Source organism: Notolepis coatsorum, assembly GCF_963971535.1.
Source record: "Notolepis coatsorum genome assembly, chromosome: 4".
NCBI lineage: Eukaryota > Metazoa > Chordata > Actinopteri > Aulopiformes > Paralepididae > Notolepis > Notolepis coatsorum.
In genome coordinates this window covers 87,159,387-87,176,047 of record NC_140168.1, presented here as the reverse complement: position 1 = coordinate 87,176,047, position 16,661 = coordinate 87,159,387, and positions in this window count along the sequence as shown.

The following is a 16,661-nucleotide window of genomic DNA, read 5'->3' as shown; positions in this document are numbered from 1 at the left end:
TTATGATATACATTGTTGTGCAGAGTTCAGTCAGGTGGCGTCTGAGGACAAGAAGCTGTTCCTGAGCCTGCTGGTCCTGAGCTTCCTGTAGGGAATACTGGGGTCTGTTGGTTAGGAAGTCATGTATGGAACTGAGCTTCCTGTAGGGAATACTGGGGTCTGTTGGTTAGGAAGTCAAGTATGGAACTGAGCTTCCTGTAGGGAATACTGGGGTCTGTTGGTTAGGAAGTCAAGTATGGAACTGAGCTTCCTGTAGGGAATACTGGGGTCTGTTGGTTAGGAAGTCAAGTATGGAACTGAGCTTCCTGTAGGGAATACTGGGGTCTGTTGGTTAGGAAGTCAAGTATGGAACTGAGATTCCTGTAGGGGAATACTGGGTCTGTTGGTTAGGAAGTTATGTATGGACCTGAGATTCCTGTAGGGAATACTGGGGTCTGTTGGTTAGGAAGTCAAGTATGGAACTGAGATTCCTGTAGGGGAATACTGGGGTCTGTTGGTTAGGAAGTCAAGTATGGAACTGAGCTTCCTGTAGGGAATACTGGGTCTGTTGGTTAGGAAGTCAAGTATCCAGTTATAGAGGCCAGTTATTCAAGGCCCTCGACCTGGCATACCGTGCGGCAAAGGGAACCGCTCCCGCCTACCTCCGGTCAATGGTCTCTAACTACACACCCTCAAGACCCCTACGCTCTGCATCTTCTGGCCATCTCAGACCCACTCCTATCCGAGCTCCGGGAGGGTCATCAAGGAGAAGCCGCCTATTCTCAGTCCTTGCCCCACAATGGTGGAACGAACTGCCCACCACAGTTAGGACAGCCGAAACCCGACCAATCGCTTGCCGTTGACTAAAGACGCACTTCTTCAACCATTATCTGAAATGGGGAAAACAAATCTAACCCTAACTAACCTTACTGTCATGCACTTGTCCTAATATACTAACCTACACTGAAGCACTCAACACTTTGATGAACATTGTTACTCAGCTGATAGAGTTGTACCCTTCCTGATCACTTGTCGTACAGAACTTGTAAGTCGCTTTGGATAAAAGCGTCAGCTAAATGACTAAATGTAAATGTAGACGGAGGGGTTGATGTCGAGGTCCTTGGTTTCCACAAGATCACTGAGTTTGGGGAGGATGATGGTGTTGAAAGCTGAGCTAAAGTCAACAGCATTCTTAAATGGGTGTTGCTGCCGTCATCGAGGTGGGAGAGGGCGGACAGTACCGGTAAGGAGACGGCATCCTCTACGCTCCTGTTCTCACCGTAGGCAAATTTACATTTGGTTCAGTAAGGGCGATATGTAGGGTTGGGTACCGGACCCGGTACTTTTAAGGGTAGCGACCGAATTACATCGGTACTACAGACTACCGATTCACGCTAGATCAGCGGTTCTCAAAGTACGGGTCGCGACTACGCGTGGGTAGGTGACAGGCAAGTAAAAAAAGAAGGGGAGAAAATCTATAATATATATATTTTTTTATGTTCTGGCAACACAACATTTTGGCTAAATATGCCTCGTTTTATAAATGTGTATTGATAACATAGTGCTGTAATTAAATGTTCAAATAAATATGCATGATCAAGTTCAACGTGTGCTTTTATTTTGATATTCCTTAATTCCACGTTGAAATTACGCGATACATTAAGTGTGGGGTCGCCAAAAAAATTTCCTAAATAAAATGGGGTTGTGGTATAAAAGTTTGAGAACCCCTGCGCTAGATCAATCAGTACCAAATGTCAGTACCTTTACATATTTAGTATAAGAGTGTAATATGCTAGAAAAAAGGGAGCCTTTTCCACAAATATATTATATTACTGTCCCGTCTCTTGGATCTTTGGAAAGACCAGACGAGGAGTTTGATAATATTTACTGTGGATGGCCAAATAATGTTGATATTTAAACATTTAAAAACACAATACATGATCATGCGATTTAGTTTGTGTGGTGTGTTACAACAATACATGTTGCAAAATGTTCTGAATAAAGAGAGGTATGTACCGAAAAAAGGTACCGTTGGGTACCGATACCGAATTCCAGGAACTGGTACCGGGTTGAGGCCGAACCAACCTCTCAAAAGTAATGTACATAAAAAAGAAGGTAGCCAAGTGTGAAAAAGGCAAAGAATGTGCTCGATTACAATTCTATGCGAATACTATATTGTTCACTCATCCTACCATATTTGAGTTACTGTGTGGGGTAACACGTATGAAAGTAACATAGGCATTATGATGATATATGACAATGATATAATAGAACAGTGTACTATAAATATATATACATGTGTGTGTATAAATGAATGAACCTCAGTAAATATGCAATTTAACTGATCACATTTATTTATGTTAATTTAATTGTGTTGTTTTCATTTCTGCAAAATAAGTATGTACATTTAGTTTGGTTTGGTAAACATTGCACTATAGAGGGGCAGGCACAATACGTTTTCTTCTTCCTGTTCCTTTCGGCCATGGAATTTAGTGGATCATATTAAGTGAACTACAGTATATGTACTGAAGACACTGTTGGACTGTAACAATTCCATGTACGAATAAATAAAAATTAAATGAAAAAGAACTTCGAAAAGACAAGGCAATGATCGTCTTGGTTCACTGTGTTCTAGGTGTAACCTGCGCGTGTGTCAGACTCCTGCAAAGCGGTAGTCGAGGTCGTTAAGCCACATGTTTAGTTATGCATTAGTTGGTTGCCGGTAAAAAATTCATATTTCATAAAAGAGCCATCCATACTTATCCATAATTCAGGCACCTGTCTTGGGGTGAGGAGTTAGGACGGGGGGTAAGTGGTGGACACATCCCCCCTGGAGAGCTTGGGTGACACCATCAGCCTGTGACTGGGCTAAATGGCGGTGTAGTGGTTAACAGTCGCCACTCGCCTCACAGCTAAAAGGTCCAGGGTTCGATTCCCGCTTGGGGACCAGGTTGCCAGGTAGGGTATCTCCCAGGCCTTTCTGTGTGGAGTTTGCATGTTCTCCCCGTGCTCGCAAGGGTTTCCCCTTGAGAATATAAACCCAATGGAAAAACATGTAGAACAGATAGCTAACGCCGTCGCGTCCCTGACGAAGACGGACAGAAGCACTTGGATTGGTCCTCCATGTCTGCTGCCCTTGGGGGGGGAAGGACGATGGGATGGGTCAAGCGCAGATGAAATTTCACCGGCGACCCCAAAATTGCATGTGTTCCCGTGTGTGCCGCCCATCGCATGTGTGTCACTGCATGACGACATTGCCAATGTGTGCAATGAATAAAGACTTCTTCAAAGTCCAGTTTAATCTTTAACAAAAACAAAATGCCTGGTGACCAAGAGATAACCGTTTTTTTTTTTACCAAGGAAAACCCAAGTCAACGGAACCCTGACTGAAAACCAGGCCGACAGGCCCAAGCAAACTCAGAGTGGCAGGCAAGAGGCACAGGTGCTTCCAACACAACCATGTGTGGACCAATGTCGGCTCCTATAATAATGGAGAGAATGGAAAAACTGCCAGACCAGTATGCTAAACCAGTGTGGCGTGGTGGTATAGTTGAGGAGGTGGGTACTGGACTATAATACACATTTCCCAGCTGATGGGACAATAAAGTGACTCTTGACTTGAATATTATAGTCACTTTATTGTCCCATGAGCTGGGAAATGTCTTGGGCTTACACCCACACTGCAGTGTATATAATTGTATATACTCTTCATAGTTGTTCATTCTTTTTGCACATTACTGCTCAATTGCACAACCCTTTTCATTCCAATTAGTATATATACTCGACTACATCGTGTAGGCCTATTTTATAATTCTATTCTACACCTATTTTAATTTAGTTTTTATTCCATTTCTCATTCTACCTTTTATTTTATTCTACGGTAATTGTCTGTCTGTTACTGTCACACCAAATCAAATTCCTTGCATTTGTAAACTACTTGGCAATAAAGACCTTTCTGATTCCGATAGTGCCACCTCTCCATCCTATATACAGTAATTAAATGTTATTAGGCTGTTAAGTGGGTATATTGTGACTGAAGTCCCCTATATATTTCAATAAGGCTAGTAGGTAGGTATAGTATATATATTGTGACCCTACCATCCTGGTATATAGTTCAATAAGGATATAACTAGGTATAGTAATATTGTGACCCTACCTTCCTACTGGTATATCTTTCAATAAGGCTATAGGTAGGTATAGTATATTATGACCCTACCTACGACGGGATGGGTTAATCGCAGATACGCATTGTATGCATGGTTCGCATGTGTGCCAAATGGTGACCTCGGAGCAGGTCCTAAATTATTATTATTATTATTACCTTCCTACTGGTATATTTATATTTCAATAGGGTAATAGTTAGGCTCAGTATCTAAGGCCTCTGAGGGTGTAGAGACTACCACTAGTGTCCTCTGTCGGTCTGAGGAGGGTATAACTACCACTGGTCTCCTCTGTCGGTCTGAGGAGGGTGTAGACTACCACTAGTCTCCTCTGTCGGTCTGTGGAGGGTGTAACTACCACATGTCTCCTCTGTCGGTCTGAGGAGGGTGTAACTACCACATGTCTCCTCTGTCGGTCTGAGGAGGGTGTAACTACCACATGTCTCCTCTGTCGGTCTGAGGAGGGTGTAGACTAGCACATGTCTCCTCTGTCGGTCTGAGAAGGGTGTAGACTACCACATGTCTCCTCTGTCGGTCTGAGGAGGGTGTAGACTACCACTAGTCTCCTCTGTTGGTCCGAGGAGGGTGTAACTACCACATGTCTCCTCTGTCGGTCTGTGGAGGGTGTAGACTACCACATGCCTCCTCTGTTGGTCTGGGGAGGGTGTAGACTACCACATGTCTCCTCGATGAGAAGACGATTACGTATAAGGCGAATGGTATGTAAAAAGTATACATAATGTTATATATTTTGAAGACGTAGCCTACACCGGAGCTGGATACAATGTTGAGTGTGTTTACATGCTTCTGCAACAAAGTGTCAACAAATTCCGCTGTTCGTTTGAGGTAGGATAACAATGTAAATATTGTTATGAGGTAAGATATTATTTTAAGTATTTAAATCAAGAATGGATGAATTTACACCAGGTGTTTCCTGAGGTAAATAGAACTCTGTTGATGCCCAAATGGCCACCAAGCATTTCGTTTCCACGGCAGACCACTGCAAATTATTTTTCCCCACCGACATTGTTGTCAGTCGCTGTCTCCTTCCTTCAGTCGCTGTCTGTTCTCTCGCTCGTCTTCACAGCCTAGATTATGACACGCCCACCGAGGATGATGTCACGGTTCGCAAGGAAAAAACAATATTTTTTGTTCCAGCTGAGAACCAACTTTTCAAGTTGCCAACAAATACATTTTCGGTCTGAACGCGCCGGCCCGGTTCAAAATAGGTTGGGGAACCGGAACCGGCAGGTGTGAACGGGCTATGGGAGAGCGTAACACGAGTGGTGGCTCACAGCGCTAAGACATATTTGGGACACCAACACCCCCTTGGCATATAATGGACATATGCTTAAATGGTACTTTTATTTTCCAAAAAAGTACAAACCACACAAACACGTCAACAATAAAACCACACAAACACGTCAACAATAACATAAACCAAACATAACAGTGCTCAGTGCCAATGCTCCCTGAAAACAATTATTGATCTTGTTTAGTGGCTACTGCCAATTGCAAGCAGGCATAAAAGAGGACCCTGAGATCAAATGGCCAAACGGAACTACAGTATGTTCCAACTGGGGTGCATTTGGAAGGTGCTTAGAAAATTTAATAAGACAAGGAAAATATAAACCGCAAATATACCCCATGAAATGGCAAATGTTTTGCATTTCTAAACATAAGTCCTTATAAAAACAAGAGAACAGCAATTAAACAGAACAAATGTCCACCTGAAAATTCTAACCAAATCTGTGTACACATTTAAATTAAACATGAATAAAACACTAGATAGCTTAGACACACTTGATAAAATTAATATGTGCAAAAAAAATTATAATAATAATATATATATATATATATATATATAAAGTGAATTTCTCAAGTGAACTGCAAAAATGTGATCAAACTTCCTATTTTTTTTTATGAACCCATTTGTGATGGAACTATCGTGTACATTACGTGGTTCATTTCAGAGTTAAAACGGTCAAGATGAGCAGTATACAAAAATGTGATCGACAGCTCACCAGGGAAATTGATGCAGTGATTTTCCTCGAGCGTGAACAGCAAGAGCTTTGATCTACAGACATCTAGCGCTATCTAAAGGAGTCAATGAGGCCAACAAGAATGCAGGTATTAGAACAGGAGCTCAAATTCAGTGACGTTAATCGCTAAATAGAAAATGTGGCTTGAAGACGAATTCCACCGTTATCGACTTTTAGGTTGTAATTCAAAAACAAGGGGAAAAAAAGATCTGGTGTTTTATTCATACTGAATAAGTACACCGGTATCAGATATCACACTAAAACACTATTGGTATTAGAATTTCCTCAGTAATAATAATAATAAACTATTTGTATAGCATTTTTTCAAAACGGTTAAAATGTAGACTAAAATCCGATACCAACGGTCATGTGTAACATGTCAGAAATGGATAAACACAATTATTTTTCTTTTGTCACATAAAAGCATGTTACATATTGAAAAATGTATCACATCTCAATTATTATTTGTCCAATGATCCCAAACGGTTTAGGAGTATAATATTTAGTAAAAGTAATGGATCGGATCTCAGGGAGAATACTTAAAAGAACACGCCAACATTTTGGGAAATTAGCTTACCGTCTTCTCCAGAGAGAGACAAGAAGATAGATACCAGTTTCCTCTCTGTGCGTTCAGTAGAAAGCTATCTGGCTGCATGTTAGCCTAGCTTAGCACAATGAATGGAAGCGGACATGACCGGTTAGCCTTCGGGAGAGGCGTTAGTTGGACAAAGCCTAGGCTAACCGGTCATGACCGCTTCCATTCATTGTGCTAAGCTAGGCCAACGTGCAGCCAGATAGCTTTCTACTGAACACAGAGAGGAAACTTGTATCTATCTCGTCTTTTAGCTGTGAAACACCTTGAGATCTCACCGAGTTTAAAGTGTGCTATATAAACTAAACTTAATTTATTATATTATTATTATTATTATTATTATTATTATTATTATTATTATTATTATTATTATTATTATTATTATTATTGTCTCCTTCTGGAGAAGACTGTAAGCTAATTTCCCAAAATTATGGTGCGACTCTGAATTGGTCGTGAAAAAGTGGGACACTGAATCGGTAGTGAAAAAGTGCAACACTGAATTGGCCGTGAAAAAGCGTGACTCTGAATTGGTTGTGAAAAAGTGGGACACTGAATTGGTTGTGAAAAAGTGCGACTGAATTGGTTGTGAAAAAGTGCGACTGAATTGGTTGTGAAAAAGTGCGACTGAATTGGTCGTGAAAAAGCATGACTCTGAATTGGCCGTGAAAAAGCGCGACACTGAATTGGTCATGAAAAAGCGTCATCGGTGCATCCTTAGTTCCGAGGTCTCAAAGAAAAGAAAAGGCAGCGCAGTGACGTCGTCAAACAGCCTGAGATCGATGAAGGAAATATTAGGGGCCGCCATGGGTCCCTCAGAAGCCGTGGAAGGGAGGGAGGAGAAAAGAAGGAACCCCGGCAATGTTTTCAAACGTCTCGTGTTGCTTCCAGAGGTCCAGGGGGTCAGGATTCCACCACGCCTCACTGGAGCCGCCCTGCTGGAGAGCCGTGGCACAAGAAGTCACACCGTCAGAAAAGTATTACAGAATCCCTATTATTAATACATACTCCTAATATTAAAAAATAAGAAAGGAGACACGGACAAAACATACAAAATATATAAAATACAAATACAGCTAATTTAGTACAGCCATAGGCTGAAACATAATGCATGTGTCGGCAGTAGGGATTAGGAATAGCAACACAAGTATTTCTGAACTGTTGATCTTGAATTCACTGGGGATTTACTATGCAAAATGCCAGTCAGGGGATGGCTGGGGGAGGGATCAGTCTGTTGGGGGAGGGATCAGTCTGCTGGGGGAGGGATCAGTCTGTTGGGGGAGGGATCAGTCTGTTGGGGGAGGGATCAGTCTGTTGGGGGACGGCTCTCTGTCAGCCCCTGCCTCCCCTAGTTGTTTTCCTTTTTTAAACAGTGTGAGGGCTGATTACGTCATTTTTACATATATTCCATTATCAAGATTTGACATGTTGCACTTACAAATGAAAAATACATTTAATTAAGTGATTTAAAAGAATAATGATGTGCAGGAAAGGCCAAAAATTCTGTGGGGCTTACAAGAAACACAGCTTAATACTATATCATACTTACATGTATGTGCAGACATAACACATACGCATAAACATGGCATAATAACAGCAACAGTGATGTGATAAGATAACAATGGCATTGGTTGGAGCAATTCATACATTAATCATACTTCAGTTAGAATTATGAGGGTTCAATTAAGGCTTTCTTTGAACTTTCTTTTACATACAGATAATGTTGAGCATGTTCCAGTTAGATTTTTGTTATTTTTTTCAATACTGTTCCACAGCACACCTTGATAGAATTTGGCAACAGAGGTTGTACAGAAAGGGATATGTAAATTATTCCTCCTTGTAGCGATGATGTACATGAACAGTCCTGTCTGATATTTATTCACTTTGTATATTGTTAATAATTGCATTTATTTATTCATTTTATAAATAAGGGCTTAGTTGGAGCTAGATGTTTTACAGTAAGAGATATAAGGACAAGTTTTTATATTTTTTCTTTTATAAATATAAAATAAACTGAAACCAATGGGCAAAGTGAATGAGCCCAGAATTTGATAACAAAGAGATTATTGTCATCAGCAAATAATATAGGTTGAGGCAGGCTGGGGTATATTCAGGACTGGGAACGTGGTTATGATTGTGATTAGGTTAGGGTGGAGAAAGAGAGGGAGTGTGTAAAATAGATAGAGATGGGGGAGAGAGAGAAAGAGGGGGGGTGTAAGAGAAAGATATATATAGAGGCAGAGATAGAAAGAGAGGCAGAGGGAATGTGTGTGAGAAAGATAGAGATGGAGTGTGTGAGAGAGAAAGAGAGGCAGAGTGTGTAAGAGAGAGATAGAGAGGGGGTATGTAAGAGAGGGTGTGTGTGAGAGAGAGAGCGAGGCAGAAAGGGAGTGTGTAAGGGAGAGATGGAGATAGAGAGGGGTGTGTAAAAGTGAGTGAACGTTACTTCAGATTTACGATATGCATAGTTAACTACACTAACGAGCCTCGTGAAACAATAACAAGAGTGACTCCCATAAGAGTCCAGACTGCAAAGCAAACCTACTGATTCGTGTGGAGGAAGACGAGCGTGTCAACAAGCTCAGGGGTGAGACGTGAGCGCAGCCTGGTGACATGTCAGTCCAGCGGCTGAAAACCACCGCTCTGAACACTCTGACTTCAGTGTGTGGCTGCATGAGGCTACTTCTCGCTGATAAAATTGTTAAATTGCACCCTCTGGTGCGCAAGATGTCTTATTGCCGTCTCGTAGTAAAATATTTCCTTGCATAGATACAATTCCAAGACGACACAACACGTCATTCATAATTAATATCTTCACCAACGTAATATCGATTAAATTAAGTTTTAATTAATAATATTGAAACAAAAATGTTATTATTGATACAGGTGTTGAGCTATATAATGTAGCTAATCTAGATTTGTTATTGTATTATGTGTTATTTCTCCACTCCACAATATGTTTGTGCTTGTGCCAGCACAGGAGATAAGATTCTATTTAAATAATGAATGAATGAATAAAATAAGCCCAGGAATCAGGATTGTTAGCCTAATTCATGTAAAAAAGAGTAGCCTATAGCAAATGTACACACACGAGAGAGGGAGAATGGCTTATAGCAGACTTAATGATTTTAGAATATTTCTAGCTAATGAAGTGAAATATCATCATCAACTATCCAGTTCGTTTTCATGGTGTAACGTTTGGCTAGAGAGAGAGAGAAAGTGAATTTATGTCTGTAAATGCTGTGTAGTGTGGATGCCTACTGTACATGAGTAGGTTGAGTAACCTACATGCCATTACTGCTTTTTATCTATTGACTCATTATAGCTACTTTATTATCTTGAAATAATATAACACCCGCCCGTTACTATGACATTGCTTATCATTACATCCTGATACAATGTATCCATGCCTGTAGCTAAATGCTGAAAAACAGGTAACAAATTTTACTTTTTAGCTTTAGATTTAAAAAACTACCAGCCAGATTCTTTACCAGCCAGAAATGATAAATAAGTTAAAATAACTTTAAGATATCTCCAAATTTTTTATTTCAGTTGTAAAACTAAACTTAAGTCTATACTTCTCAATTTCAACATTGTTATCACACCACACAAACTAAAACGCCTCCCTACCTCCCTCTCCCAAACCTTTCCTAGAATATTTTTTTTATATTGCATGATCATGTATACATTTATTATGCATTATTATTTTTTATGTTTAAATATCAACATTATCTGGCCATCCTCAGTAAATACTATCAAACTCCTCTGACCGCATCTGGTCTTTCCAAAGACTAAAGAGATGGGTCAGGCGCACGCGCGTGCACACCAGCGTTTCCGTTAGCCGGTAATTACCAGTATTTGACCGGCAAAATATGTTGAAGTCCGAATATTTAAATCTCTCCGGTCATAATGTCCGGTGAAAATAATTCCTCTAAGCACAATTTTATTATTTGAATTGTATTAAAATAGGCTAAAATTAAATAGCCTATGCGATGAACGAAACAATCATTACATTTGTTTCATTGTTGCTTCACTCTGATAAAGCGCGGAATGGCGCTGCTCGGATGTGAATCTTTTTTTCTTTCTTTTTTTTGAGCCTGCCTGGCCACCATAACGACAAACGGGTATACGAGCGAGAGAGAGAGAGATGGCCAAACAAGCTAAACTTTAAATATTTCATGAAACCAAGCACAAGCAGGTCTAATAATAATGACAACGAAGATGAGTCTTCTGAACTTGAAGTCACAGAGACCGCTGATGCCGTGGTGAAAGAAAACAGAAACAGAAATGTCGAGCGTTCAGGCCCGAGTGGAAAGTTTAATTCTCCTGGCTGAGGTGCGACATTATAGTCTAGTAGTCTAGCCTCTATGATGTACGAGAGATAACATTGATTGAACGTACACAAAGTACACTTTATTGATTGAACCACAAAGAGCATCCCCAGTCTGCTGCTACCGTTGCGAGCCTCGCAGACGTCCACCTGTTCCAATGGGGATCTATCAAAGTCGAACCAACCAGACGACCCGCTGTTCTCGCAGGTACAAAACGGATAGGCACAACGAGAGACGGGGTGAGTGAGTGTTGACATTTTTTAATCATATGCAACTGTTGGTTGACTGCCGTGTCACATAGTAATGCATATTATTGATTATAACTAAATGTAGCAGGCTATAATGAAATCAACAAATGCGTTACGAGCATGTGGCGCGTCCTCTCTGCATGTGGCGACGAGCTAGCAAACGAGGCAATGTGATGATCAACTACAGTTTGCTGTGTGTGTGACATTATGATATGTGTGATGTGTCTGATACAACGAGGTGAAGCGATGTCGACTCGAGATTCATCTGTCTTTGTGTGACAGATGCAAGCCTGCGGGGCGGGAGCTTGATGCTGGATTAGCGTATCGCACTAACTTGGGAGGCGAGAGATAGTAATTTGATTCTGCAAATCAATTTCTCATTCTTCGCTTGATGTAATTAATACAAATGTCAAATATAACGGAATTCGTTAGCTCATAAAAATGTGATTATAACAGACTGCTGTTTAAAACTCTGACCGGAATTTCTCAAATATGTCCGGGGATAGAAATCTTGCAGGACACCCAGACCGGCACGAATATGTTCTAACGGAAACGCTGGTGCACACACACACACACACAGAGAGAGAGAGAGACGGGCACAGGCTCAGCCCCTCCCTCTCCTCACTATTGGAACTCGAAACTGACGTCGCAGAGTATTTATCCGCTGTGAGGGTTAGCTTAGCTTATCTTAGGAGGCGTAGTCGACTGCCAACCTCTTAGTCGAATAATATTTAATTTTTTTTTATTTATACATTTATTTTTTATTTTTATCATTCTTTCCAAAAGAAAAGAGGCCTAGAAGCGTGGCTAACACTAATGGCATGCATACCAGAGGCTAACTGCCTACGAAAACAGGCACAGAGGCACTGAAAGAGGATTTCACCCATCTAATGAACACACTAGACTAGACAAATATCAAGATGTATCCATCAGTGGACCAATTGCATGCTTTTGCAGAGGACACGAAGCCTTCAGTCGACTCCTTCAGACATTAAGCCCCCCCCCCACAGCCCAAATGGAATGATAAAAAAAAGAAAAAAAAAATTATATCTTTTTTTTGTCGACTAACTGCAAATTTTGGCCAATCATAGTCGACCATCCAAATTCTTAGTCGGGGACAGCCCTACTGCATACTTATAATGGACTTTCATATAAAAAAATATAAAATTCTTCCAAGCAAGAATCATAGCCACGTTAAAAACGTCTGTAATAAACCAAACCGTTTGTAAATCCGTCAAGATTTCAGCAAGTTAGGAGTATTTTTGTTTGTGCAGATCATTCACCTTAACACTTTGAGTGCCAGCGAGGAGATTTCTCATTAGTTCATGCCGACCGTTGAGTGCCAACGACGAGAGATCTATTTTTTTTTTTTTTTTTTTATTATTAGCGATTTCCATTCATATTTCATCAATCTAGCCTCACGTTACCACTGCAAACTCTCTGAGCTCCATTGGGAAAATACCGCCCCCTATCGTCTCTCCCTGTGGTACTGCACCCCTTTAGATTGGATTGCATGGGGGGAAAAAAATCCTGCTTCCACATTTTACTTCTCAGGCATGTAACTCGAGCCGATCGGATTCATTGTGGACCATCAGAACAGCGTGGAATCGGTGTTTCGACCACCCAGCGTTGGATCAATAAATGCGATCGATATTTGGAATGGCAATCAGGAATTGGAATAATCTTTTTGGAGAACATCTGATCTGAGGTAAGGAATCTATTTTACCAGTCTTAGGATAATCAGAGCTTTTTTCACAGAGATATTAACGTGGGCCCTATGCGTGTGTGTGTGTGTGCTGATCAGGAAATGGTTAATCGATTTTTCAGCCCGCTTCTATAGCGTGCATAAGTACACATATACTATCGATAATCTAGCGCAGTGGTTCTCAACCTTAGTGGTACTTGGTGGTACTGCTGGTGGTACTTGAAAAAAAGAAAAATATATTATAATCTTTATTTATAATATACTGAACTTAGAACAGGGCTGTACGTTAACTTTTTTTGCACATAGCACTGGTGCTACAGAGGTTGATCGTTTTGTAGCACAGGCCAAAATCTTGTAGCACAAGTATAAAATGTGTTATATTTGTAACAGTCACAAATGTGCCTATTGTATTTGTGTTATTTAGTTGCAGTGCCATGTTTGGCTGTCATTTTATGCTGACAAGTTGACGTCACACAGCCAGACACGTTACGTGTAAGGAATTATGGGATTTGGTGTTGGGTGTATGGACTCTACTAGGGGTGGGAATCACCAGTTTCATCACGATACGATACGATATAGATTCTTTGGACAACAATACGATATTTTCTGATATATGCCACGATATGATACGATGCAGGTGCCTGCAATCGATATCATAACATAAGCCCATTTAACACAATCAGTAACATTTAGATCAACTCAAAAAAGGCAACGGAAATATCATTTGACATTTTAATTTTTGACCTCTTCCAGACTTTTAAAGGAAAAACAATCTATTGTTTTTAATACACATAGACCTCCTGTTCACTGTAAAGTGCCACGTTTTGATATATTGAGCTTTAAACTTGTGTGTTTTGGAACTCACAACACGCAACCGTTTTATGTTGCATGATCATGAATACATTTATTTTGTATTGTATTTTTTATGTTTAAATTAGGGGTGCACCGATATGAAAATTGGCCACCGATACCGATACCGATTGTTCAACTAACATAATCGGCCGATACCGATACCGATACTTGTGGCAAAAAATAAGTATTTGTAATTTTTTTTATTTTTTTTTATTTTTTTTTAATGAAACTACTGTATATTTGTATGTGTATGTTTGTATTTGTAGGCCTCTTTACTTACTTAAAAAAAGGAAACATCAAGAAATATGTTTATGGTATCACTATCCCTCTCCCAGTATCGTCTGGCGGCCTGCAGAGGGATACTATTTTCTCAACCAGAGCTTTCAACCAATGCAATGGAACCATTCTGGCGGCCTGCAGCGGGATACTATTCTCTCAACCAGAGCTTTCAACCAATGCAATGGAACCATTTTGATTGACAGTCGATTCGAAATTACGAAACACCACTAGCACCCACCTCCTGCTGTTCTTTACTTCGGGGCATGCCGCCATTGATCTGCTTGCGAGAATGCGAGTCAAACTCAGAACCACAACAAGCTAATACGTTAGCTGCCAGGCAGTGCCCGCCGACCAGCGCGCTCCACAGGATGGCCAAACGAGACACAATGATTTTACTGCAACAAATGTTATAATAAAACAAAGCCTTTCTATACATTTGTCTGGTTGAAAACTTTATTAACAGATTGCAGAATGGGTAGTTGGGTACGGAATGGAACCGAGCTATGAGCGGCTTGCTTGCTATCTTCGGGTAAATACTATGCTGATGTAATTGAACGTGTAACTAACTATATAACGTTAATGCCACAAAACGAATGTTTGTGTCATTTTAACAGCAGATACTTTCTTAAATGCCATCCTCCCGACAGAGCGGTGTTGATGGGGAGCTCTGATGGGTTCGCTTGGTTGTGTTATTAGCATTGAACAGCTAACCGAAAGCTAGCGTTAACTAATGTTAAAGGTTTAGCCATAACGTTACCTTGGCTAAAGTTGGGGCTATTCATAATCCAGCAATAATGGCTGCAGACCTGCAAGCAAAGTACAGCAAGTTGGCAAAGGAGTATTCCAACGTAAATCACATTTTCACCAGTAACGTTAGTCTTCTGCCTGCCGGTAGCTCATGCTAGCTCATGTTAGCGTCGTCACTGAGCGACCACCTCGCGTACACAATTAATGACATGTTGCGGACAAATCAAATCAAATCAAATTTATTTATAAGGCCCGACAACCAGGGCTCGAGACTAACGATGTCCCGTCGTCCCGGGGACGATCAAATATTGATTTGGGACGAACAGAAATCTTTGCTGGGACGCAACCGGGACGGAGAGGATTTTTTTTTCCACATGAAATGTCAATTGGCCGACTGTCAGTGCGCGCATATATTGCTTTCAAATGGTGAATGTCTCGTGCTGACTAAGTTCACTGAAGTCTAAACGTAGCGTGATTGGCCAAATCCAATGTCTATCTCCGCCTCCCAATGCAGCCATACGCTAATCCAGCATCAAGCTCCTACCCACCTCTCCTCAGCCACTCGCGCTGCAGCAGCGTCACACCCCAAATGAATCTCGCATCAAAAAAGAAAAACGTGTTAACAGGTGAGGGAAATCTCTCTTACCTAGGCTTTCTCCACTGGTATTTAACCCTGGTTGACAGTGAATGACAGCTGGTAATTGACAGTCGCACGGCACGAGACCACTGTACAAGAACCGCGGAAAGATCAGAATGTTATATATAAAAAAAAAAAACGCGCTATACTGTGGCATCCTCTCGGTGACGAGAGCACCGCAAACATGCTGCGCTATTTGAAGAGGATAAACACAGACCCAAAATGACCAACAGGGAACTGCATCCAGCAATACAACCCCTGAGTCTAAGGTGAGGACACATTTAAATCACAGAAGTGTAATGTTAGTCTATTGGAACTGTATACAGTTATCGACGCGTTCTAGTTATAGCTGCTTATTGCTAGCTAACGTTACTGACTAACGTGCAGACTGCCACTGATTATTAAAGGATTTCTATTCGATTCTATACTAACACGTAATGTTAGTTAATTGGCATAACGTTACATTTATCTAAACGAACGCGGAGAAATAGACGGCAGGCTATAGGCAAACTTCACTCTGCAGCTACACAATGAATCCATATTCAGTGAGGAGGGCCCGCTGGAATTTTGCAGCAGTTATCAATATCGACCAGGACTCACTCAGGAGGACAGCGCGATCTAAGGGACATGTTTCATTACTAGTCAAGTGTCATTACTTTAGTTATCAAAGGTGGAATCTCTGGACGCAATGACATTATATAGTTTAAAGCTAAACTACGTTTTTCTTTCTGGTTAGAAGAGGGATAACTTATTCAGTTAGATTTGATTTGATCTTTATTTATCTCTAACATTTTCAACCATAAACACACATTTGTAATGACAAAAAAAACTAAAACGAAATAAAATACAAATACATTTAAATATATTTTCCTATGGAAGGAATAATCAAGATGGCTCCAATTGGTTGACTATAACAGCACCGTGACCAAATATCCCTATACTAGCACCTTGTTAAACACTTTTTTTTTACCTTTATTTTTTAATCATAATTATTCTTGTGAAATCTTTCCACCATGGGAGCCTTTTGACTAAATCAATTTATTCTCCCCTTCTCTGAATGGTGTTTCTTATGGCAATAACAACTATAGACGA